Raw genomic sequence first — 27,793 nt, 5'->3', positions numbered from 1 at the left:
CATATAACAGCGCTATCTGGTCATATATTCCAGTGTTTTTAAGCGCTGGGTGTGTGCTGGCATACTCTCCCTCTCTCTCCTAAGGGCCTGGTTGGGGTTTTGTCCCCTTATAGGTAACTCCCTGTGTGTGGGGTGTCGGTACGTGTGTGTCGACATGTCTGAGGCGGAAGGCTTCTCCAAGGAGGAGGTGGAGCAAATGAGTGGTGTGTCCCCGTCGGTTGTGCCGACTCCAGATTGGATGGACATGTGGCATACGTTGCATGCAAGTGTGGCATCTTTACATAAAAGGCTTGATAAGGCTGGTTTAGGGGGGACATCAGGCGGTCAATCCTCAGATTGGACCGACTCACAGGGCCCGTCGGGGTCTCAAAAGCGTCCCTTAACACAAGACACTACTACCGACACGGATTCTGATTCCAGTGTCGACTATGACAAAGTAAAATTGCACCCTAGGGTGACTAAAACCATTCAGTGTATGATTGTGGCAATAAGGGATGTGTTGCATATTGTGGATGAACTCTCGGTCCCCGACACAAGGGTACACATGTTTAAGGAAAAGAAACAGATTATTAATTTTCCCACATCTCATGAATTAAATGAGTTCTTTGGAAAAGCTTGGGAGACTCCGGATAAGAGACCGCAGATCCCCAAAATAATTTTTATGGCATACCCTTTCCCTAAGCAGGACAGGGAGATTTGGGAATCACCCCCCACTGTGAACAAGGCCCAGACGCGCTTGTCCAAGAAAGTGGCGCTACCGTCTCCTGACACAGCGGCCCTTAAGGACCCTGCAGATCGCAGGCAAGAAACTCCCTTAAAGTGTATTTATTCTCATACGGGTGCTGTGTAAAGACCGACGATTGCGTCGGCATGGGTGTGTAGCGCAATTGCAGCTTGGACAGATGAGCTGACAGATCAATTTGATACTATGGATAAGGATACTATATTCTTAACTCTAGCCCATATAAAAGACGCAGTCTTATTTATGAGGGATGCTCAAGGGACATTGGATTGCTAGCTTCTAGGGCCAATGCCATGTCTATCTCAGCGAGAAGATCCTTATGGACTCGCCAATGGACGGGTGATGCGGATTCCAAAAAACATATGGAAATACTACCCTATTAGGGTGATGTATTGTTTGGGGATGGGCTGACGGACCTGGTTTCCACAGCTACAGCAGGTAAATCAATTTTTTTACCATATACTCCCCAACAGCAAAAGAAAGCAACACCCTATCAGATGCAGTCCTTTCGGTCGCACAAGTCCAAAAGAGGTCGGGGATCCTCTTTTCTCGCCAGAGGTAAGGGCAGAGGCAAGAGAGCACCTGCTTCGGCAGGTGCCCAGGAACAAAAGTCCTCCCCGGCTGCTCCAAAACCCACAGCATGACGCTGGGACTCCCCTGAGGGAGTCCGCACAGGTGGGGGTACGTCTTCGACTTTTCAGTCAGGTCTGGGTCAGTTCGGACCTGAATCCCTGGGTGTTGGAAATAGTTTCCCAGGGTTACAAATTGGAATTCGAGGAGGTGCCCCCGCGCCGATTTTTCAAATCGGCCCTACCAGCTTCCACATCGGAAAGGGATGTAGTGTTAGCTGCAATTCAAACGCTGTGTATACAGCAAGTGATAACAAGGTTCCCCTGCACCAGCAGGGAAGAGGTTACTATTCAACCCTATTTGTGGTCCCGAAACCGGACGGTACGGTCAGACCGATTTTGAATCTGAAATCCCTAAACCTGTACATAAAAAGATTCAAATTCAAAATGGAATCTCTCAGAGCAATAATAGCCAACATGGAGGAGGGGGAGTTTATGGTGTCTCTGGACATAAAGGATGCGTACCTTCATGTCCCCATATATGCCCCCCATCAGGAATACCTGAGATTCGCTGTACAGGATTGTCATTACCAATTTCAGACGTTGCCGTTTGGACTTTCCACGGCCCCGAGGATTTTCACCAAGATAATGGCGGAAATGATGGTGGTCCTGCGCAAGCATGGAGTCACAATTATCCCATACTTGGACGATCTCCTGATAAAAGCGAGATCAAGAGAGAAATTGCTGAGCAGTGTGGCGCTCTCTCTGAGAGTGCTCCAGCAACACGGTTGGATTCTAAATCTACCGAAGTCGCAGTTGATTCCGACAACTCGACTACCATTCCTAGGTATGATACTGGATACGGAACAAATGAAGGTCTTCCTCCCAATAGAGAAAGCCCAAGACATCCAGAACATGGTCAGAGACCTGCTAAAACCGAAAAGGGTGTCAGTTCACCAATGCACTCGAATTCTGGGGAAAATGGTGGCGGCCTACGAGGCCATTCCCTTCGGAAGGTTCCATGCAAGGACTTTTCAATGGGACCTTCTGGACAAGTGGTCCGGGTCCCATCTGCATTTACATCGGAAAATAACTCTGTCCCCAGGAACCAGAGTGTCCCTCCTGTGGTGGTTGCAAAGTGCTCACCTGCTGGAGGGTCGCAGGTTCGGGATTCAGGACTGGATCCTGGTTACCACGGACGCGAGCCTCCGAGGATGGGGAGCGGTCACACAGGGAAAGACTTTTCAGGGTCTTTGGTCAGACCAGGAGTCCTGTCTACACATCAATGTGTTGGAACTCAGGGCCATATACAACGGCCTTCGACAAGCGGAGAGTTTTCTTCGAAACCTTCCGTATTCTGATTCAATCAGACAATGTCACAGCAGTGGCTCATGTGAATCGCCAAGGCGGGACAAGAAGCAGAGTCGCGATGGCGGAAGCCACAAGGATCCTTCGCTGGGTGGAAAATCATGTAAGCGCTCTGTCGACTGTCTTCATTCCGGGAGTGGACAACTGTCCTCAGCAGACACGATCTCCATCCAGGAGAGTGGGGACTTCATCAAGAAGTCTTTGCAGACGTAACACGTCTTTGGGGAACTCCTCAAATAGACATGATGGCGTCACACCTCAACAAAAAACTTCGGAGGTATTGCGTCAGGTCTCGGGACCCTCAGGCAGTAGCAGTAGACGCACTGGTAACACCGTGGGTGTTCGAATCGGTCTACGTGTTCCCTCCTCTTCCTCTCATCACGAAAGTGTTGAGGATCATAAGACGAAGAAGAGTACAGACGATACTCGTTGTCCCAGACTGGCCTCGAAGGGCTTGGTACTCGGAACTACAAGAGATGCTCACAGGAGACCCCTGGCCTCTTCCTCTGAGGGAAGACCTGTTGCAGCAGGGGCCCTGTGTATTTCAAGACTTACCGCGGTTACGTTTGACGGCATGGCGGTTGAACGCCGAATCCTAGCGAAAAAGGGGATTCCGGAAGAGGTCATCCCTACTTTAATAAAGGCTAGGAAGGAGGTGACGATCAAACATTATCACCGTATCTGGCGAAAGTACGTGTCTTGGTGTGAGACCCAGAATGCACCTACGGAAGATTTTCATTTGGGTCGTCTTCTCCACTTCCTACAGACAGGAGTGGATATGGGCCTGAAATTAGGCTCTGTTAAGGGACAGATTTCGGCCCTCTCGATTTTCTTTCAGAAGGAATTGGCTTCTCTTCCAGAAGTCCAGACGTTTGTAAGGGGAGTGCTGCACATCCAGCCCCCTTTTGTGCCTCCAGTGGCACCATGGGACCTGAACGTGGTGTTGCAGTTCCTAAAATCACACTGGTTTGAACTGCTTAACAAGGTTGAGTTGAAATTTTTTACCTGGAAGGTGGTAATGTTGTTGGCCTTAGCATCAGCAAGGCGAGTGTCAGAATTGACGGCTCTATCACACAGGAGCCCCTACTTGATTTTTCATGTGGATCGAGCTGAATTGAGGACACGTCCGCAATTTTTGGCTAAAGTGGTTTCATCGTTCCATATGAATCAACCTATAGTGGTGCCTGTGGCTACCGGTGACCTGGAGGATTCCAGATCCCTGGACGTAGTCTGGGCCTTAAAAATTTATGTAGCCAGGACGGCTAGAATTAGGAAAACAGAGGCTCTGTTTGTCCTGTATGCGGCCAATAAGATTGGCGCTCCTGCTTCAAAGCAGACTATTGCTAGCTGGATCTGTAATACGATTCAGCAGGCACACTCTACGGCTGGATTGCCGGTATCAAATTCGGTTAAGGCCCATTCCCCTAGGATGGTGGGCTCTTCTTGGGCGGCTGCCCGAGGCGTCTCGGCTTTACAACTTTGCCGAGCGACGACGTGGTCGGGGTCAAACACTTTTGCTAAATTCTACAAGTTTGATACCCTGGATGATGAGGACCTAGCGTTTGCTCTGTCGGTGTTGCAGAGTCATCCGCACTCTCCCGCCCGATTGGATGCTTTGGTATAAACCCCATGGTCCTTACGGAGTCCCCAGCATCCTCTAGGACGTAAGAGAAAATAAGATTTTAAACCTACCGGTAAATCTATTTCTCCTAGTCCGTAGAGGATGCTGGGTGCCCGTCCCAGTGCGGAAACTCAGCAAGACTTGTATATAGTTGTTGCTTACATAAGGGTTATGTTACAGTTGACCTCGGTCTTGGACCGTTACTGTTGTTTTTTGTTCATACTGTTAACTGGTTATGTATGTTCCAGGTTACATGGTATGATTGGTGTGGGCTGGTATGAATCTTGCCCTTGGATTGCTAAATCCTGCCTTGTATTGTCCATCTCCTCTGGGCACAGTTCTCTAACTGAGGTCTGGAGGAGGGGCATAGAGGGAGGAGCCAGTGCACACCCATAGTCAAAGTTCTTTTTAGGTGCCCTATCTCCTGCGGAGCCCGTCTATACCCCATGGTCCTTACGGAGCATCCTCTACGGACTAGGAGAAATAGATTTACCGGTAGGTTTAAAATCTTATTATTTATATAGTGCACATATATTCCGCAGCGCTTGGCCATTCACATCAGTCCCTGCCCCAGGGGAGCTTACATTCTATATTCCCTACCACATGTACACGCATACACATTCATGCAAGGGTTAATTTTGTTGGGAGCCAATTAAACTACCCTTGTATTTTTGAATTGTGGGAGGAAACCGGAGTACCCGAGGGAAACCCACACAAGCACGGGGAGAATATACAAACTCCACACAGTTAGGCATACAAAACAATTTTGCTCAAACCATCAGTAGCGCTCCATAGTATAATGATACAGACAAATACAATGATCTGTTATACCGATTTAAAGTCTTTACAGTCTTTTTATCCAACTCTATTTTCTTCTGATGAGGTGGTGTTTTGTGGGTCTCCGTATTATGAATAGAGAAAGGAAAAAAAACAAAGAACAGTTTCAGTTTTTGTGATTATAAACTAAATCAAATATGGTTAAACTCCCTGAGGAATTCCGTTCCCCTGAAAATATGGGTGGTGCTACTCCATAGTAGAAATGCTTTATAGGTTCACCCTTTGTGCGAGATTTTCAATAGGCTGCTCACAATTTCCTTACATAAGGCCTGAAATTAGCATGCATATAAAGGTTTCTTTCGCTATTGTCTCCTCTATTCCATCACCAATATGAGATAGTATCCAAAGAATGCTCACATGTATGCTTACATGAAAGATGTTTTGAAACGTATAAAGGTTTCTTTTTAGTCTCTTTTCATTCACCAGACTCCACTCCCGTTGGTAGATCAGTGGGTTTGATCATGCAATGCAAAGGGAAAGGAATTAATTTTGTTTTGTTAAAACTTTACTGTTGATCCCTGGGTATCTACCATGGATATATGGGGTAGGTGGTATCTTTACTTTTATAGGATAACCTTCTATGTGCAACCAGAATTCAAGACACTCACATGTATGCTTACATGTGTTAATACTGTAAAAATTGAGGAAAAGATACCTTTATATGCAAGACGCCATGGTGTTTATGTAAGCATACAAGTGAGCATTTAAAGGAAATTTTCAGCGGTTTATTTTCAAAGTGTAAAATTGGTGCAATTTTAAAGATACCTTTACATGCGTGATACCAGTGGCGTGCGGTGAGGTCAGTGGCTGGTGAGGCACTATAGCCATAATGTCCGCCGAATCCTGCCGATGGCCCCTACCGCCGCCGAGCCAATGCCCGCTACTTGCCCTGAGCCGCTGCTTGCTGCCACCGCCAATGGCTTACAAACTCACCCACCATCAACTTACCCAGCCCTCCGCCACTAATATGCATCTCAGGCCAATGCCTGCTACCTGCCTGCTCATCATACTTGTGATATATTGTACATTTGCATAGAAAATAAATAAATAAATAAATTAGTGTTTGGGAAGGGAGTGGGAGGAGGACATGAATGCAATTTTGTTGTCCAGGGCTTCCATTAACTTAATGGAAAAGGGTCTGAATGGGTTAAAAAATGAAGAAGAAAAAATGCGTGAGGTCTCCCCTCCTAAGTAAAACCAGCCTCGGGCTCTTTGAGCTGGTCCTGGTTGTTTAAATACCAGGAAAAAAATTGACAGGGGTTCCCCGTATTTAGACAACCAGCACCGGGCTCTTAGTCCGGTCCTGGTTCCAAAAATACGGGGGACAAAAGATGTAGGGGTACCCCGTATTTTTAAAACCAGCACCGGGCTCCACTAGCCAGGGACATAATGCCACAGCCGGGGGACACATTTATGTAGGTCCCTGCGGCCGTGGCATTACCCCCCCAACTAGTCACCCCTGGCCGGGGTTCCCTGGAGGAGTGGGGACCCCTTAAATCAAGGGTCCCCCCCCCTCCAGGCACCCAAGGGCCAGGGGTGAAGCCCGAGGCTGTCCCCAGCACCCCTGGGCGGTGGGTGCCAGGCTGATAGCCATGTGTGTAAAACAAAAGAGTATTGTTTTTTGTTGTGGAAGTACAAGGCCCAGCAAGCCTCCCCCGCTTGCTGGTACTTGGGGAACCTCAAGTACCAGCGTGCGAGGAAATAACGGGCCCGCTCGTACCTGTAGTTCTACAACAACAAAAATACCCAAATAAAAACACAACACACACACCGTGAAAGTAAAAGTTTATTAAAAACACACCTACACACTCACACATACTTACCTACATCCCACGCCGGTCACGTCCACTTGTCCAGTAGAATCCAATATGGGTACCTGTAAAAATGAGAGAGAGATTACTTACCTACATCCCACGCCGGTCACGTCCACTTGTCCATCCATTAGGGCCGGCACCTGCAAAAACTGAAAGTTATGCTTATATATTTCAATGCACAGGCCGGAGAGAGAGAGAGGGGGAGAGGGAGAGGGAGAGGGGGAGAGGGAGGGAGAGAGAGGGAGAGGGGGAGAGAGAGGGGGGAGAGAGAGAGGGAGGGAGAGAGAGAGGGATGGATGGATGTGCTGTACTCACCACAGTCGCCTCTCGCTGTCCCTGCACTCCGGACGCGGCTCCGCTGCACACACAGAGACACCTGCTGCTGCGGCTGGAGGAGGACAGCGCCAGCCGCCGCTACTCATCTTTCTCCACTTGCCTTCAGACGCCGGCTCCAGCAGCGCTGCCGCCGCTGTCTTCTACACAGGGTCCCGTCCCTGACATGATCGCCAGCAGGCAGCAGCAGGTGACGGACTACGGGGGGATGAAGGGAGGGGAGCAGATTACTGTCCCGCCGCCTCGTATGGATGATTGGACCAGCGGATCCAGCACTGGATCCGCTGTCCAATCATTTCTGCCTTGCTGACAGTGATGTCAGCGAGGCACTTCTATAGGTGCCGCTTTGCCTATGTATTTCAATGGGCTAATACAGCCCACTTCTTGGCCCCACCCCCTGCTCGATCCCCGTTTCCATTATCTACGGGAGGCACTGCTATCAGTGCCTCCCAAACCTATTTAACCCCCTAAAATTATTAGAATAAAATAAAGAACATACTTATGACACAGAACATGTGTCATAAGTATCTTCTTTTTGTTCTTTTAATAATGTATCACAGGGGAGGCACTGCCTCCCCTGCCTCCCCTGACTGCACGTCCCTGCGTGATACAGTATTAATACATGTAAGCATACATGTGAGTGTCTTGAATACATTTAAAAATCTTCTTTCATGTAAGCATACACGTGATACAGCATTCTTTGGATACTATCGCATATTGGTGATGGAATAGAGGAGACAATAAAGAAACCTTTATATGCATGCTAATTTCAGGCCTTATGTAAGGAAATTGTGAGCAGCCTATTGAAAATCTCGCACAAAGGGTGAACCTATAAAGATTTCTACTACGGAGTAGCACTACCCATATTTTCGGGGGAACGGAATTCCTCAGGGAGTTTAACCATATTTGATTCAGTTTTTGTGATTATAAACTAAAACTGTTCTTTGTTTTTTTTTCTTTCTCCATTCATAATACGGAGACCCACAAAACACCACCTCATCAGAAGAAAATAGAGTTGGATAAAAAGACTGTGTAAAGACTTTAAATCTGTATAACAGATCATTGTATTTGTCTGTATCATTATACTATGGAGCGCTACTGATGGTTTGAGCAAAGAAATTTTTTGTATGTTGAATTATCTTGGTATGTGATTGGTGACACATCCTTGCCCACACTATAGCTGCTCCAAGTGTGCATAGATCCCCCCTTGTTTTATAATAGTTGTCTCCACACAGTTAGGGCTATGGTAGGAATCGAACCCATGACCTCAGTGCTATGAGGCAGTAATGCTAACCATTACACCGTCCGTGCTGCCCTATGCAATATGCCATCTCAAGTTGCCATAGCGGCGGGGGAGATATGCTCATCTCCACACCGCCTCTCTCCATGTAGTCAACAGGTCCTAAGTTGCATCGACCCAGCAACCCGTTCACACTGCCCCTCACCCGGTATTCAACCCGGGAATAACACTGCTTTTTCTCTAACGTCCTAGTGGATGCTGGGGACTCCGTAAGGACCATGGGGATAGACGGGCTCCGCAGGAGACATGGGCACTTTAAGAAAGAATTTAGGTTCTGGTGTGCACTGGCTCCTCCCTCTATGCCCCTCCTCCAGACCTCAGTTTGATACTGTGCCCAGACGAGCTGGGTGCTTTTCAGTGAGCCCTCCTGAGTTTGCTGAGAGAAAGTATTTTGTTAGGTTTTTTATTTTCAGGGAGCTTTGCTGGCAACAGACTCCCTGCATCGTGGGACTGAGGGGAGAGAAGCAGCCCTACTCTCTGAAGCTAGGTCCTGCTTCTTAGGCTACTGGACACGATTCGCTCCAGAGGGATCGTACGCAGGATCTCACCCTCGCCGTCCGAACCCAGAGCCGCGCTGCCGTCCCTCTCGCAGAGCCGGAAGACAGAAGCCGGGTGAGTATGAGAAGCAAAGAAGACTTCACAGGCGGCAGAAGACTCAGTTCTTCACTGAGGTAACGCACAGCACTGCAGCTGTGCGCCATTGCTCCCACACACCTCACATACTCCGGTCACTGTAAGGGTGCAGGGCGCAGGGGGGGCGCCCTGGGCAGCATTTGGGACTTCTTTTGGCAAAAGTTAAACATATATACAGCTGGGCACTGTATATGTGTATGAGCCCCCGCCAAAAATTGCATATTTAAGCGGGACAGAAGCCCGCCGCCGAGGGGGCGGAGCTTTTTCCTCAGCACTCACCAGCGCCATTTTTTCTCCACAGCTCCGCTGAGAGGAAACTCCCCAGGCTCTCCCCTGCAAATACACGCTAGAAGAGGGTAAAAAGAGGGGGGGGGGGGGCACATAATTAGGCGCAAAAAACAATATATAAACAGCAGCCACTGGGTTAACATTAAGTTACTGTGTTATTCCTGGGTTTATAGCGCTGGGGTGTGTGCTGGCATACTCTCTCTCTGTCTGTCCTAAGGGCCTTGTGGGGGAACTGTCTTCAAAAAGGGCATTCCCTGTGTGTGTGGTGTGTCGGTACGCTTGTGTCGACATGTCTGATGAGGAAGGCTATGTGGAAGCAGAGCGGGAGCAAATGAATGTGGTGTCTCCGCCGACGGCGCCGACACCTGATTGGATGGATATGTGGAAGGTTTTAAATAATAATAATGTTAATTCCTTGCATAAAAGGTTAGAAAAAGCTGAAGCCTCAGGACAGTCAGGGTCCCAACCCGTGCCTGATCCTATGTCGCAGAGGCCGTCAGGGTCTCAGAAGCGCCCACTATCCCAAATTGTTGACACAGATACCGACATGGATTCTGACTCCAGTGTCGATTACGATGATGCAAAGTTACAGCCAAAATTGGCTAAATCCATCCGTTATATGATTATAGCAATTAAGGATGTGTTGCACATCACAGAGGAAATCCCAGTCCCTGACAAGAGGGTACATATGTATGGGGAAAAGAAGCCGGAGGTAACCTTTCCCCCCTCACACGAGCTAAATGAGTTATGTGAAAAGGCTTGGGAATCTCCAGATAAAAAACTGCAAATTTACAAAAGGATTCTTATGGCGTATCCTTTCCCGCCAACGGACAGGTTACGCTGGGAATCCTCCCCTAAGGTGGACAAAGCTTTAACACGCTTATCCAAGAAGGTAGCCCTGCCGTCACAGGATACGGCTACCCTCAAAGATGCTGCGGATCGCAAACAGACTGTTACCCTGAAGTCCATTTATACACATTCAGGTACCTTACTGAGGCCGGTGATCGCGTCGGCCTGGGTGTGTAGTGCTGTAGCAGCATGGACGGATACCGTATCTGAGGAAATTGATACCTTAGACAAGGATACTATATTGTTGACCTTGGGGCATATTAAAGACGCTGTCCTATATATGAGAGATGCTCAAAGAGACATTAGTCTACTGGTTTCTAGAATAAATGCTATGTCAGTTTCTGCCAGAAGGGTCCTGTGGACTCGGCAATGGACAGGTGATGCCGACTCAAAAAGGCATATGGAGGTTTTACCTTACAAGGGTGAGGAATTGTTTGGGGAGGGTCTCTCGGACCTGGTCTCCACAGCTACTGCTGGTAAGTCAAATTTTTTGCCATATGTTTCCTCACAGCCTAAGAGAGCACCGTATTATCAAATGCAGTCCTTTCGATCACAGAAAATCAAGAAAGTCCGAGGTGCATCCTTTCTTGCCAGAGGCAGGGGCAGAGGCAGAGGAAAGAAGCTGCACAACACAGCTAGTTCCCAGGAACAGAAGTCCTCCCCGGCCTCTACAAAATCCACCGCATGACGCTGGGGCTCCACAGGCGGAGCTAGGCCCGGTGGGGGCACGTCTTCGAAATTTCAGCCACAAGTGGGTTCACTCCCAGTTGGATCCCTGGGCAATAGATATTGTGTCTCAGGGATACAAGCTGGAATTCGAGGAGATGCCCCCTCACCGATACCTCAAATCGGCCCTGCCAGCTTCCCCCCACGAGATGGAAATAGTGTTAACTGCAATTCACAAATTGTATCTTCAACAGGTGGTGGTCAAGGTTCCCCTCCTTCAACAAGGAAGGGGTTATTATTCGACCATGTTTGTAGTCCCGAAACCGGACGGTTCGGTCAGACCCATATGGAATTTCAAAACCCTGAACATATACCTGAAAAGGTTAAAGTTCAAGATGGAATCGCTGAGAGCGGTCATCGCAAGCCTGGAAGGGGGGGATTTTATGGTGTCTCTGGACATAAAGGATGCATACCTTCATGTCCCCATTTATCCACCTCATCAGGCAACCTCAGATTTGTGGTACAGGATTGTCATTACCAATTTCAGACGTTGCCGTTTGGTCTCTCCACGGCACCGAGAATATTTACCAAGGTAATGGCGGAAATGATGGTACTCCTTCGGAAGCAAGGAGTCACAATTATCCCATACTTGGACGATCTCCTCTTAAAAGCGAGATCAAGAGAGCAGTTGCTGATCAGCGTAGCACTTTCTCTGGAAGTGTTACGGCAACACGGCTGGATTCTAAATATTCCAAAGTCGCAGTTGGTTCCTACGACTCGTCTGCCTTTCCTGGGCATGATTCTAGACACAGACCAGAAAAGGGTTTATCTCCCGATGGAGAAAGCTCAGGAACTCATGACACTGGTCAGGAACCTATTAAAACCAAAACAGGTGTCAGTGCATCACTGCACTCGTGTCCTGGGAAAGATGGTGGCATCATACGAGGCCATTCCCTTCGGCAGGTTCCATTCGAGGACTTTTCAATGGGACTTACTGGACAAGTGATCCGGATCACATCTTCAGATGCATCGGTTAATCACCCTATCGCCCAGGGCCAGGGTGTCACTCCTGTGGTGGCTGCAGAGCGCTCACTTTCTCGAGGGCCGCAGATTCGGCATTCAGGACTGGGTCCTGGTGACCACGGACGCAAGCCTCCGAGGTTGGGGTGCAGTCACACAGGGAAGAAATTTCCAAGGTCTGTGGTCAAGTCAAGAGACTTGCCTTCACATCAACATCCTGGAACTAAGGGCCATATACAACGCCCTACGTCAAGCGGAGACCCTGCTTCGCGACCAACCGGTTCTGATTCAGTCAGACAACATCACCACAGTGGCTCATGTAAACCGCCAAGGCGGCACAAGGAGCAGAGTGGCGATGGCGGAAGCCACCAGAATTCTTCGCTGGGCGGAGAATCACGTAAGCGCACTGTCAGCAGTGTTCATCCCGGGAGTGGACAACTGGGGAGCAAACTTCCTCAGCAGACACGACCTCCATCCAGGAGAGTGGGGACTTCATCAGGAAGTCTTCGCACAGATTACAATTCGGTGGGAACTGCCACAGGTGGACATGATGGCATCCCACCTCAACAAAAGGCTACAGAGGTATTGCGCCAGGTCAAGAGACCCTCAGGCGATAGCTGTAGACGCCCTGGTGACACCGTGGGTGTTCCAGTCGGTCTATGTATTTCCTCCTCTTCCTCTCATACCCAAGGTGCTGAGGATAATAAGAAAAAGAGGAGTGAGAACAATACTCATTGTTCCAGATTGGCCACGAAGGACTTGGTATCCAGATCTGCAAGAAATGCTCACAGAGGACCCGTGGCCTCTTCCTCTAAGACAGGACTTGTTGCAACAGGGGCCCTGTCTGTTCCAAGACTTACCGCGGCTGCGTTTGACGGCATGGCGGTTGAACGCCGGATCCTTGCAGAGAAAGGCATTCCGGATTAGGTCATTCCTACGCTGATAAAGGCTAGGAAGGACGTGACAGCTCAACATTATCACCGTATATGGCGAAAATATGTTGCTTGGTGTGAGGCCAGGAATGCTCCTACGGAGGAATTCCAGCTGGGCCGTTTCCTTCACTTCCTACAGTCCTGAGTGAATTTGGGCCTAAAATTGGGTTCCATTAAGGTCCAGATTTCGGCCCTATCCATTTTCTTTCAAAAGGAGTTGGCTTCTCTACCTGAAGTTCAGACGTTTGTAAAGGGAGTGCTGCATATTCAGCCCCCTTTTGTGCCTCCAGTGGCACCTTGGGATCTTAACGTGGTGTTGAGTTTCCTGAAATCCCACTGGTTGGAACCACTCAAAACGGTGGAGTTGAAATATCTCACGTGGAAGGTGGTCATGCTATTAGCCTTGGCTTCGGCTAGGCGTGTGTCAGAGTTGGCGGCTTTGTCACATAAAAGCCCCTATCTGGTTTTCCATGCGGATAGAGCAGAATTGCGGACCCGTCCACAATTTCTGCCGAAAGTGGTTTCATCCTTTCATATAAACCAACCTATTGTGGTGCCTGTGGCTACTACTGACTTGGAGGATTCCGAGTTACTTGATGTGGTCAGGGCTTTAAAGGTTTATGTAGCCAGAACGGCTAGGGTCAGGAAAACAGAGTCTTTGTTTATCCTGTATGCTTCCAACAAGCTTGGTGCTCCTGCTTCAAAGCAAACTATTGCTCGCTGGATCTGTAACACGATTCAGCAGGCTCGTTCTGCGGCTGGATTGCCGCTGCCAAAATCAGTTAAGGCCCATTCCACTAGGAAGGTGGGATCTTCTTGGGCGGCTGCCCGAGGGGTCTCGGCATTACAGCTTTGCCGAGCGGCTACTTAATCAGGTTCAAACACTTTTGCAAAGTTCTACAAGTTTGATACCCTGGCTGAGGAGGACCTTGTGTTTGCTCAATCGGTGCTGCAGAGTCATCCGCACTCTCCCGCTCGTTTGGGAGCTTTGGTATAATCCCCATGGTCCTTACGGAGTCCCCAGCATCCACTAGGACGTTAGAGAAAATAAGATTTTACTTACCGGTAAATCTATTTCTCGTAGTCCGTAGTGGATGCTGGGCGCCCGTCCCAAGTGCGGACTTCTTCTGCAATACTTGTATATAGTTATTGCTTCAATAAGGGTTAAGTTATGGTTGCATCAGGGTTTGACCTGATGCTCTGTTGTTTGTCATACTGTTAACTGGTTGTTATCACATGTTATACGGTGTGATTGGTGTGGCTGGTATGAATCTTGCCCTGGATTACAAAAATCCTTTCCTTGTACTGTCAGCTCTTCTGGGCACAGTTTCTCTAACTGAGGTCTGGAGGAGGGGCATAGAGGGAGAAGTCAGTGCACACCAGAACCTAAATTCTTTCTTAAAGTGCCCATGTCTCCTGCGGAGCCCGTCTATCCCCATGGTCCTTACGGAGTCCCCAGCATCCGCTACGGACTACGAGAAATAGATTTACCGGTAAGTAAAATCTTATTTCCGGGATGAGTTACTGGGTCAGGCGACCCAGGAATTCATTATGGGCCCTAGCACAGCGACCCGTGTCGACACAGCAATATACTGGGTTGGTATCGGGTTATTTGTGCGGTGTGAAAGGGGTATAAGCTATACAATAGTGGAAATGCAATTGAAATTCATCCAGTAGTTTTTGTGGTGCCGGAATGAACGACAGACAGAAATTCTGAAATTGTTTTATTTAGACTCTATTGTTCATAAACTGTCCCTGGAAGTATATTTAAAAAGAATTACTATGTACACACACAACCCTTACAGTTTATTATTATATGTATATATTTGATATCCAAGGATATATCCTATATAAAAAAATATGGTCCTAATGCCTAGGGCAAATCATCTGCCGCCTAATCACATAGCTGTCACTGGCTGACTACCGGGACACTGCCTCTCCTCCCCTAACGGCTCTAACTGGATGTCTGACAGGACACATCCCTCTGCCATCTCCCAACACATCTGATTGGTAACACATCCATACCTTCCTAATTACCACCTACCCTGGCAGCATATATTAATCGTACATCCCCTTAAAACTCGCCATAATCCCAGTTTCAGCTGCTCCGCAAGTCAAACCCAGCAGGGTGGATGGTCTGACTTAAGTCTCCCTGCACTGGCTGGCGGGGATGTGGCGAAGGACCAAATGGGTTCCCGGTATTGATATATCAAAAGTCACATATTGCTACTAAGTCAATATATCCTCCAGATCAATAATAATACTGCTTGCACTTAAAAATGGAAAGAAGAGAGGGGGAAAGAGACTGGGGTGGAGGAGAGTGAGAGACAAGGTCAAGAGAAAGATGGGTGGAACATGGGGGAAAGAGAAGGTGAAAGGTGGAATTGGGGGAAGAGAGAGAGAGAGAGAGAGAGAGAGAGAGATTAGAAACAAATACTGCCAACACCGGCCACCACAGTGAACAATCTGGTGAGTTGACCAGGTTCATATCTGCATGGGTGCCGCATATGTGTCAATATGTATTATAATACAGTATGTGCAATCATTTACACAGATATGGTGCTTTTGTATTTAACGTTTGCTGTAGCATACTCTGGTTACTTCCAGCCACTGTATCTTATAATGTTGGAAAAATGAAGTAACAATGCTGGAAATAAACAGCTAGTATGGGAATAGACTTCGATTAGTGCAGAGGTGGCAAAAGCGTTGATTGCAGAGTCTTGACCAGTTGATTGTGGTGGACGTTTTACAGCAGCCAGTTAGAATCGGGTGAATTTTTATTGGCTAGCTGTGCTAATATAAAGCAGCGGTCACTGTGATCGCATAGCCAATAGGAATCATGCTGATTCTTATTTGCTAAGGATCTCGCATATGACAGCTTCCATTACGCCAGTGCCACAGCCAAAGAGCTAAGGGATGGGCATGGGTCAGCGCTGGCTAGGGGCGCAGTGCGGCTGACGTTGGGACCCTTGACCAATGAAGACTGGCGGGCATGGCGGCAGCCACCCCACCTGCCCGCACAATGATCTGGAATCTGCACTAATGCTGCTGGTCTACATTGGCTGAGGGAAAGGATGGACTGGGAGCACCTCTCTCGGACAGGTCAGGTCAGTCTTTATGTGGAGGTGCTGGGGCAATTTAATGTATGCTTTATTTTTTTTGTGGGGGACAATGTTTTATTTTATTCCCTGTGGAAATCACACAGTGGCTCCAACGAGACCGTCCCTAAACCCCATGCAGCAAGGCAATATCTCCTTTTTGTGCTACCTTGGTAGATCTTGAAAGCTTTCAGTTTTCACAGACTCTAAAATTCTGGCCACTCCTGTATTAGTGCAATTGGCACTTCAAATAGCACATGGAGCTTTTATCACAAAAAGTTGAAATCCTAAATGAACTGTAAGACTCTGAGAAACGTTGTTGTAATTGTTTTATGTGTGAGACTACAGATGTGTCCCTGTACACCTAGCCTCAATATGCCATGTGTCGCGAGATGCGTGGTGTGAGTGAGTCTGTTTACGTAGCACAATGAAATTTATAGGAAAAATGCTGCAGCCGCTGCACTTTGTATAAGACTAGAACACATATTTGGGAAAAAAAAGATGCCTGGCACTAGCAGTCACACATGACCTGGCATGCCAAGAGGGGCTGTTTGCTCGACTGCAGCAATAGTGTATGAGGACACATCTGTAGGTAGGCTACTTTTACTGTGAATGATGATGATATAGTATTCTAATCTGCTGTATCTGCAATCTCTTTAGCCTTTACTGTTAATTAAAGCTTTATTTATTATAGTCTGCCATTTCCTTTAGATTATAAACATTGACATTCTTTGCCTTTTGTTTAGCATTCTTGGTAAATGAACACACATGCCCTATAGAACTTTGTTGAAAGTCTTGTTCAGCAATATTGATTGACATTTTCATGGAAAGCTCCAGCATTGGATCTTCGGGAAATAAAAGTAAGACACACATGCTGAGTTGCATAAAGAGTCGTCTTTTTTCTTTATCCAAAAGTGGCAGGGGTTTAAAAAAGCTTTTGGACAAACACTTGGGAGAACAAGAGCACAAGGTGAGCTGTCCATGTTGCTTTTTGTGCAGAAATAGAAGACCACTTGAATCTGTAGGGCATTTGATAATTGGATTCTCATTATTTTAAGAATGGTGTGATAAATGGTGTTCTTCTATAGTTCTGGCCGGGATAGTTAACATCTTAGCTCGGGGTATGTTTGGTCCTTGTGACCTACTAGGCAAAGTATTTTAACCCCTTCCAGATCAGCAAGAATGTGCTTCAATATCTCCTTAAACTATTTAATTCGAAGGTATTGTGAATTAAAATAAAAATATTTCAATATAAGCGAAAAATTCCAGTTTCTTTTTTTTGTGTTGTAACAAATTTAAAATTGTGAAGTCAGACCTACATATAATTCTTCATTGTGGGTCAATCCGAGTTCTAGCAGCCGTGCAAACGCATAGTCGCCGCCCACTGGGGACTGTATTTTCGCTTTGCAGAATTGCGAACGCGTGTGCAGCCGAGCTCGGCAAAGAGAGCTTGTGCAGTTCCTGAGTAGCTCAGAACCTACTCGGTGCTTGCGATCACTTCAGGCTATTCATGTCCGGATTTGACGTCCGACCCCCCGCCTAGCGAACGCCCAGCCACGCCTGCGTTTTTTCCAAACACTCCCTGAAAACGGTCAGTTGCCACCCAGAAACGCCCACTTCATGTCAATCTTCTTGCGTCCACCAGTGCGAATGGAATCGTCGGTAGAACTTGTGCAAAACCTCAATGCTCTTTGTACCTGTTGTCGCGCATGCGCATTGCGGTGCATGCGCAGAAATGCTGATTTTTAGCCTGATCGCTGTGCTGAATGACCCCCTTTGTGTCTGCATATTTGTTTTATGAAAACAAATCTGAGACTGGCATTGCCATACTTACACATTGTACTAGTTTCTTCTAAGCGGTATAGAGAGCTAGTTTACATAGGATACATCAAGTGAAGTGCTATTTTTACATCTCTTTTAAATGGATCTCATCATTTATATAGACCTAAGCATGTTTAAAAACCCACAAGTATTTTAATTCTGTGTTTATCCACAAAAAATGTGTCTGCAATTGCAACATTTGTCTGCAGACGTTTGCATGGCCCACTAACAGCATATCCAAATTTTAAAGCATCTTCAAATATGGAAGTATTATCCTATGGTTTGGTCCGATCTTGGATTACCAAGCTTGGTTATGATAAACTGTTTTTTTTGTTTTTAATTTTATGCTCAATAAATGTATACTTAAAAGATCTAGAGCATAATAATAGTATCTAGAACCTTAATTTTATTACACTGTTGATTATAGTGGAAGCCTAAAGAGCTTGCTATGGACAAATTTCAAAACCTTTACTATCCTTGAAAATAGATGATTAGCAACATTGTAATAGTCAAGTGCAAGCAGTTCCCACCTGTATCTCCCTTATCTCATCTACTTCTCTTCACACTTCTGCACCCTCAGTAAAATTGCTATTTTATTCCATTTTCTCAGTTAGTTTATAGTACATCTACAGTGTGCTTACCGAGGTTACACATAGAGGTAACACCTGTCCAGGATTTACCACATTATGGAAATGTATTTCATCAGTGCTATATTTGCCATTTATTTCCTTTTGTCTTTTCTTTCTTCCTTGATTTATTTTATTTATATATATTTTTTCTGTACATCCATCTAATTTCCGAGTAGTAGAGTGGTGGTGGAAAAATTATGAGGTACAGTACACCACTACTAGTCCAGATTCCAGTAACTTTGAATTCCTAATGCAGCAATAATTGTGGCCTTGCTGACAGAAGTTCCATTTTACCAGTAGTGATAGATAAGACACAGGCTGTTGTCAACAACTGCATAATAATCTATCAGATGCATATAATCCAGTCATATTCATTTTACGCTAAAGTAGATCGCTAATTATGTAAATACACTTCAATTACTATTATCAAAGAGGCATATACTGTATGTACTAAGCAGGGCCGTTTCTAGCCAATTTGGCTCCCAGTGCGAGATTTCAAAATGCACCCCCTCCCCCATTGCTATAAAAAAAAATTGTGTGCCCCCCCCCCCACATAGCTCTAAAAAGAAAAAGCATGCGCGCTCCCGACAAGGGTGTGTGGCCTGATTAAAGTGGGCGTGGCATCATCTGATATAATCACGCCCACCACAGGGGAAAAAAAATAAAAATAAAAAAAGTCCCCATTTTACACAGCGCGGCAGGCAGGTGTCCCCATTTTACACAGCGCGGCAGGCAGGTGTCCCCATTTTACACAGCGCGGCAGGCAGGTGTCCCCATTTTACACAGCGCGGCAGGCAGGTGTCCCCATTTTACACAGCGCGGCAGGCAGGTGTCCCCATTTTACACAGCGCGGCAGGCAGGTGTCCCCATTTTCTCTATCGTCCTAAGTGGATGCTGGGGTTCCTGAAAGGACCATGGGGAATAGCGGCTCCGCAGGAGACAGGGCACAAAAGTAAAGCTTTTACAGGTCAGGTGGTGTGTACTGGCTCCTCCCCCTATGACCCTCCTCCAGACTCCAGTTAGATTTTTGTGCCCGGCCGAGAAGGGTGCAATTCTAGGTGGCTCTCATAAAGAGCTGCTTAGAGAGTTTAGCTTAGGTTTTTTATTTTACAGTGATTCCTGCTGGCAACAGGATCACTGCAACGAGGGACAGAGGGGAGAAGAAGTGAACTCACCTGCGTGCAGGATGGATTGGCTTCTTGGCTACTGGACATGAAGCTCCAGAGGGACGATCACAGGTACAGCCTGGATGGTCACCGGAGCCACGCCGCCGGCCCCCTCACAGATGCTGAAGCAAGAAGAGGTCCAGAATCGGCGGCTGAAGACTCCTGCAGTCTTCTTAAGGTAGCGCACAGCACTGCAGCTGTGCGCCATTTTCCTCTCAGCACACTTCACACGGCAGTCACTGAGGGTGCAGGGCGCTGGGGGGGGGCGCCCTGGGAGGCAAATGAAAACCTTTAAAAAGGCTAAAAATACCTCACATATAGCCCCAGAGGCTATATGGAGATATTTACCCCTGCCTAAATGTACTAAATAGCGGGAGACGAGCCCGCCGAAAAAGGGGCGGGGCCTATCTCCTCAGCACACGGCGCCATTTTCTGTCACAGCTCCGCTGGTCAGGAAGGCTCCCAGGTCTCTCCCCTGCACTGCACTACAGAAACAGGGTATAACAGAGAGGGGGGGCAGAATAAATGGCAATATATTAATATAAAAGCAGCTATAAGGGAGCACTTAATCATAAGGCTATCCCTGTCATATATAGCGCTTTTTGGTGTGTGCTGGCAGACTCTCCCTCTGTCTCCCCAAAGGGCTAGTGGGTCCTGTCTTCGTATAGAGCATTCCCTGTGTGTCTGCTGTGTGTCGGTACGTGTGTGTCGACATGTATGAGGACGTTATTGGTGTGGAGGCGGAGCAATTGCCAAATATGAGGATGTCACCTCCTAGGGGGTCGACACCAGAATGGATGCCTTTATTTGTGGAATTACGGGATAGCGTCAACTCGCTTAAGCAGTCGTTTGCCGACATGAGGCGGCCGGACACTCAATTAGTGTCTGTCCAGGCGCCTCAAACACCGTCAGGGGCTGTAAAACGTCCCTTGCCTCAGTCGGTCGACACAGACCCAGACACAGGCACTGATTCCGGTGGTGAAGGTGACGAATCAACCGTATTTTCCAGTAGGGCCACACGTTATATGATTTTGGCAATAAAGGAGATGTTACATTTAGCTGATACTACAGGTACCACTAAACAGGGTATTATGTGGGGTGTGAAAAAACTACCAGTAGTTTTACCGAATCAGAAGAATTAAATAACGTGTGTGATGAAGCGTGGGGTGCCCCGATAAAAAACTGCTAATTTCAAAGAAGTTATTGGCTTTATACCCTTTCCCGCCAGAGGTTAGGGAGCGCTGGGAAACACCTCCTAGGGTGGACAAAGCGCTAACACGCTTATCAAAACAAGTGGCGTTACCCTCTCCTGAGACGGACGCACTTAAAGATCCATCAGATAGGAGGATGGAAAATATCCAAAAAGGTATATACACACATGCAGGTGTTATACTACGACCAGCTATTGCGACTGCCTGGATGTGCAGTGCTGGGGTAGTTTGGTCAGAGTCCCTGATCGAAAATATTGATACCCTGGACAGGGACAATATTTTACTGTCGTTAGAACAAATAAAGGATGCATTTCTTTATATGCGTGATGCACAGAGAGATATCTGCACACTGGCATCACGGGTAAGTGCTATGTCCATTTCGGCCAGAAGAGCTTTATGGACACGACAGTGGACAGGCGATGCGTAGAGGAGTTATTTGAGGTCGGTCTATCGGATTTGGTGGCCACGGCTACGGCCGGGAAATCCACCTTTCTACCTCAAGTCACTCCCCAACAGAAAAAGGCACCGACCTTTCAACCGCAGCCCTTTCGTTCCTTTAAAAATAAGAGAGCAAAGGGCTATTCATATCTGCCACGAGGCAGAGGACGAGGGAAGAGACAGCAACAGGCAGCTCCTTCCCAGGAACAGAAGCCCTCCCCGGCTTCTACAAAAGCCTCAGCATGACGCTGGGGCTTCGCAAGCGGACTCGGGGGCGGTAGGCGGTCGTCTCAAAAATTACAGCGCGCAGTGGGCTCACTCGCAGGTAAATCCCTGGATCCTGCAGATAATATCTCAGGGGTACAGGTTGAAATTAGAGACAGAGCCACCTCGCCGTTTCCTGAAGTCTGCTTTACCAACGTCCCCCTCAGAAGGGGAGACGGTTTTGGAAGCCATTCACAAGCTGTATTCTCAGCAGGTGATAGTCAAGGTACCTCTTCTACAACAAGGGAAGGGGTATTATTCCACTCTATTTGTGGTACCGAAGCCGGATGGCTCGGTAAGGCCTATTCTAAATCTGAAGTCCTTGAACCTATACATAAAGAAGTTCAAGTTCAAGATGGAGTCACTCAGAGCAGTGATAGCGAACCTGGAAGAAGGGGACTTTATGGTATCCTTGGACATCAAGGATGCGTATCTCCACGTTCCAATTACCCCTCACACCAGGGGTACCTCAGGTTCGTTGTACAAAACTGTCACTATCAGTTTCAGACGCGGCCGTTTGGTTTGTCCACGGCACCTCGGGTCTTTACAAAGGTAATGGCCGAGATAATATTTCTTCTTCGAAGAAAAGGCGTATTAATTATCCCATACTTGGACGATCTCCTAATAAGGGCAAGGTCCAGAGAACAGCTAGAGATGGGTTTAGCACTATCTCAAGAGGTGCTAAAGCAGCACGGATGGATTCTGAATATTCCAAAATCCCAATTAATGCCGACAACTCGTCTGCTGTTCCTGGGGATGATTCTGGACACAGTTCAGAAAAAGGTTTTTCTTCCCGAAGAAAAAGCCAAGGAGTTATCTGACCTGGTCAGGAACCTCCTAAAACCAGGAAAGGTGTCTGTACATCAATGCACAAGAGTCCTGGGAAAAAATGGTAGCTTCTTACGAAGCAATCCCTTTCGGCAGATTCCATGCAAAGGGATCTGTTGGACAAATGGTCAGGGTCGCATCTTCAGATGCACCTGCGGATAACCCTGTCGCCGAGGACAAGGGTATCCCTTCTGTGGTGGTTGCAGGAGGCTCATCTATTGGAGGGCCGCAGATTCGGCATGCAGGATTGGATCCTGGTGACCACGGATGCCAGCCTGAGAGGCTGGGGAGCAGTCACACAGGGAAGAAATTTCCAGGGAGTGTGGTCGAGCCTGAAAAAGTCTCTTCACATAAGCATTCTGGAACTAAGAGCAATCTACAATGCTCTAAGCCAGGCGGAACCTCTGCTTCAAGGAAGACCGGTGTTGATCCAGTCGGACAACATCACGGCAGTCGCCCATGTAAACAGACAGGGCGGCACAAGAAGCAGGAGGGCAATGGCAGAAGCTGCCAGGATCCTTCGCTGGGCGGAGAATCACGTGATAGCACTGTCAGCAGTATTCATCCCGGGCGTGGACAACTGGGAAGCAGACTTCCTCAGCAGACACGACCTTCACCCGGGAGAGTGGGGACTTCATCCAGAAGTTTTCCACATGCTATTAAACCGTTGGGTAAAACCAATGGTGGACATGATGGCGTCTCGCCTCAACAAAACACTGGACAGGTATTGCGCCAGGTCAAGAGATCCGCAGGCAATAGCTGTGGACGCGCTGGTAACACCTTGGGTGTACCAGTCGGTATATGTGTTTCCTCCTCTGCCTCTCATACCAAAGGTATTGAGGATTATACGGCAAAGAGGAGTAAGACTAGTGGCTCCGGATTGGCCAAGAAGGACTTGGTACCCGGAACTTCAAGAGATGGTCACGGACGATCCGTGGCCTCTACTTCTGAGAAGGGACCTGCTTCAGCAGGGTCCTTGTCTTTTTCAAGACTTACCGCGGCTGCGTTTGACGGCATGGCGTTGAATGCCAGATCCAAAAAGGAAAAGGCATTCCAGAAGAAGTCATTCCTACCTTGATAAAGGCAAGGAAGGAAGTCACCGCGAAGCATTATCGCCGTATTTGGCGAAAATGTTGCGTGGTGCGAGCAGCGGAGTGCTCCGATGGAGGAATTTCAACTGGGTCGTTTTCCTACATTTCCTGCAATCAGGATTGTCTATGGGTCTCAAATTGGGATCTATTAAGGTTCAAATTTCGGCCCTATCAATATTCTTCCACAAAGAATTGGCCTCAGTCCCTGAGGTCCAGATTTTTATCAAAGGAGTACTGCATATACAGCCTCCTGTGGTGCCTAAGGTGGCACCGTGGGATCTAAATGTAGTTTTAGATTTCCTCAAATCCAATTGGTTTGAACCACTAAAGAATGTGGATTTGAAATATCTCACATGGAAAGTGACTATGTTACTGGCCCTGGCTTCGGCCGGGAGAGTATCTGAACTGGCGGCTTTGTCTTATAAAAGCCCTTATATAATTTTCCATTCGACATAGGGCAGAGCTGCGGACGCGTCCGCATTTTCTCCCTAAGGTGGTATCAGCGTTTCACCTGAACCAGCCTATTGTAGTGCCTGCGGCTACAGACGACTTGAAGGACTCCAAGTTGTTGGACGTTGTCAGAGCCTTAAAAATATACATTTAAAGGACGGCTGGAGTCAGAAAATCTGACTCGCTGTTTATACTGTATGCACCCAACAAGTTGGGTGCACCTGCTTCTAAGCAGTCGATTGCTCGTTGGTTTTGTAACAAAATTCAACTTGTACATTCTGTGGCAGGCCTGCCACAGCCTAAATCTGTTAAGGCCCATTCCGCAAGGAAGGTGGGCTCATCTTGGGCGGCTGCCCGAGGGGTCTCGGCATTACAACTCTGCCGAGCAGCTACGTGGTCAGGGGAGAACACGTTTGTAAATTTTTACAAATTTGATACCCTGGCAAAGGAGGACCTGGAGTTCTCTCATTCGGTGCTGCAGAGTCATCCGCACTCTCCCGCCCGTTTGGGAGCTTTGGTATAATCCCCATGGTCCTTTCAGGAACCCCAGCATCCACTTAGGACGATAGAGAAAATAAGAATTTACTTACCGATAATTCTATTTCTCGGAGTCCGTAGTGGATGCTGGGCGCCCATCCCAAGTGCGGATTATCTGCAATACTTGTACATAGTTATTGTTAACTAATTCGGGTTATTGTTTAGGAAGCCATCTTTCAGAGGCTCCTCTGTTATCATACTGTTAACTGGGTTTAGATCACAAGTTGTACGGTGTGATTGGTGTGGCTGGTATGAGTCTTACCCGGGATTCAAAATCCTCCCTTATTGTGTACGCTCGTCCGGGCACAGTACCTAACTGGAGTCTGGAGGAGGGTCATAGGGGGAGGAGCCAGTACACACCACCTGACCTGTAAAAGCTTTACTTTTGTGCCCTGTCTCCTGCGGAGCCGCTATTCCCCATGGTCCTTTCAGGAACCCCAGCATCCACTACGGACTCCGAGAAATAGAATTATCGGTAAGTAAATTCTTATTTTACAAAGCGCGGCAGGCAGGTATCCCCATTTTACAAAGTGCGGTAGGCAGGTGTCAAGTGGGGGGGGGAGGGAGGGAGGGGGAGAGAGCGAGAGATAGAGATACTACTTACATCTTCCCGCTCTTCGGGTCCGGCCGCCTCACGTCCCTCGCGCCGGCCGCCTCCTCCTTCCAGGCTTATCTCCTCTCCTCCCTCTTCTCGAGCACTCCTGCTCGGGGGGCGGGGTTTCGTGGAATGACGCGTTTGCGTCGTGATGTCACGACGCAAAAGCGTCATTCCGCGAAACTCCGCCCCCCAAGCAGGAGCGCTCGGGAAGAGGGAGGAGAGGAGATAAGGACATACAAAGTGCCGCGGCGGGCGCCCCGTGCGGTTGCACGGCTCGCCCGCCGCTAGAAACGGCACTGGTACTAAGCAATTTAGGCTACCCAAAAACATTTTGTTTTGGGGCATTACCTGGCAGTGGTCTTTATTATCTTTCTAAACAAACAGGGTTATTCAGGTCGCATTGCTATTGCGATGTCACCGCAGTTCCCTGCTGCCGGAGCCAGTGCTCACACGCTGATTCCGTCCTACTCGTGCGCAGGCCGGCCACTACGATGAGATTGCATTGGCTGCGAATGCCTCTATCTGATTGACGGGTGGAGGCGTTTGCGGGACAGCGACAGATGTTTTTAAACATGTGACGTCACGCGCAGCTGACCGCCTGCATACGCAGCCTAGCTGCGGCTGCAGTGGGTCGTCCACAATTGCTGTGACCGCGGTCACAGCTGGTGGCTGCCAGTTAGCATACTGTGTGGCCTTGCCCTGCGATGGGCGCCCCCAGCGTGCTACACAAAGAATTGCAGATTCTGCCTTAGTCGATAGGGTCCTAGACCATCATCTTGGCTAAAGTCCATCTGAGAAGGCCAAACTGTTTAATGTGAGGAGTGCTTCATGCTTTCCATATATTAAGAAAATTCTACTGTCTGCTACTCAATAAACGAAAATAAGAATTTACTTACCGATAATTCTATTTCTCGGAGTCCGTAGTGGATGCTGGGGTTCCTGAAAGGACCATGGGGAATAGCGGCTCCGCAGGAGACAGGGCACAAAAAGTAAAGCTTTAGGATCAGGTGGTGTGCACTGGCTCCTCCCCCTATGACCCTCCTCCAAGCCTCAGTTAGGATACTGTGCCCGGACGAGCGTACACAATAAGGAAGGATTTTGAATCCCGGGTAAGACTCATACCAGCCACACCAATCACACTGTACAACCTGTGATCTGAACCCAGTTAACAGTATGATAACAGCGGAGCCTCTGAAAAGATGGCTCACAACAATAATAACCCGATTTTTGTAACTATGTACAAGTAATGCAGATAATCCGCACTTGGGATGGGCGCCCAGCATCCACTACGGACTCCGAGAAATAGAATTATCGGTAAGTAAATTCTTATTTTCTCTATCGTCCTAGTGGATGCTGGGGTTCCTGAAAGGACCATGGGGATTATACCAAAGCTCCCAAACGGGCGGGAGAGTGCGGATGACTCTGCAGCACCGAATGAGAGAACTCCAGGTCCTCCTTAGCCAGGGTATCAAATTTGTAGGATTTTACAAACGTGTTTGCCCCTGACTAAATAGCCGCTCGGCAAAGTTGTAAAGCCGAGACCCCTCGGGCAGCCGCCCAAGATGAGCCCACCTTCCTTGTGGAATGGGCATTTACATATTTTGGCTGTGGCAGGCCTGCCACAGAATGTGCAAGCTGAATTGTATTACACATCCAACTAGCAATAGTCTGCTTAGAAGCAAGAGCACCCAGTTTGTTGGGTGCATACAGGATAACAGCAAGTCAGTTTTCCTGACTCCAGCCGTCCTGGAACCTATACTTTCAGGGCCCTGACAACATCCAGCAACTTGGAGTCCTCCAAGTCCCTAGTAGGCGCAAGGCACCACAATAAGCTGGTTCAGGTGAAACACTGACACCACCTTAGGGAGAGAACTGGGGACGAGTCCGCAGCTCTGCCCTGTCCGAATGGACAAACAGATATGGGCTTTTTTTGAGAAAAAACCCACCAATTTGACACTCGCCTGGCCCAGGCCAGGGCCAAGAGCATGGTCACTTTTCATGTGAGATGCTTCAAATCCACAGATTTGACTGGTTTTAAACCAATGTGATTTGAGGAATCCCAGAACTACGTTGAGATCCCACAGTGCCACTGGAGGCACAAAAGGGGGTTGTATATGCAATACTCCCTTGACAAACTTCTGGACTTCAGGAACTGAAGCCAATTCTTTCTGGAAGAAAATCGACAGGGCCGAAATTTGAACCTTAATGGGCCCCAATTTGAGGCCCATAGACACTCCTGTTTGCAGGAAATGCAGGAATCGACCGAGTTGAAATTTCTTCGTGGGGCCTTCCTGGCCTCACACCACGCAACATATTTTCGCCACATGTGGTGATAATGTTGTGCGGTCACCTCCTTCCTGGCTTTGACCAGGGTAGGAATGACCTCTTCCGGAATGCCTTTTTCCCTTAGGATCCGGCGTTCCACCGCCATGCCGTCAAACGCAGCTGCGGTAAGTCTTGGAACAGACATGGTACTTGCTGAAGCAAGTCCCTTCTTAGCGGCAGAGGCCATAAGTCCTCTGTGAGCATCTCTTGAAGTTCCGGGTACCAAGTCCTTCTTGGCCAATCCGGAGCCATGAGTATAGTTCTTACTCCTCTACGTCTTATAATTCTCAGTACCTTAGGTATGAGAAGCAGAGGAGGGAACACATACACCGACTGGTACACCCACGGTGTTACCAGAACGTCCA

The 27,793-nt window shown here is 48.0% G+C and overlaps 1 protein-coding gene across 8 annotated transcripts in view; it reads left to right on the top strand.

Moving 5' to 3' along the window:
- PTBP3 (polypyrimidine tract binding protein 3) overlaps nt 1–27,793 on the top strand; it is a 415,749-nt gene that overhangs the window by 81,882 nt on the left and 306,074 nt on the right. The window contains exon 4 of one of the 8 annotated variants that reach the window (XM_063914709.1): nt 16,817–16,930. The exons of the other annotated variants lie outside the window; for them this stretch is intronic. The gene's annotated coding sequence lies outside the window, so the exon portion shown is untranslated. The remainder of the gene's footprint in view (nt 1–16,816; nt 16,931–27,793) is intronic. 8 annotated transcript variants of the gene reach the window in all.

Source organism: Pseudophryne corroboree, chromosome 1 (assembly GCF_028390025.1).
Source record: "Pseudophryne corroboree isolate aPseCor3 chromosome 1, aPseCor3.hap2, whole genome shotgun sequence".
In the NCBI taxonomy this organism is placed as follows: domain Eukaryota; kingdom Metazoa; phylum Chordata; class Amphibia; order Anura; family Myobatrachidae; genus Pseudophryne; species Pseudophryne corroboree.
Note: the sequence above shows the minus strand (reverse complement) of the source record. Positions and strands in the feature narration are given on the sequence as shown.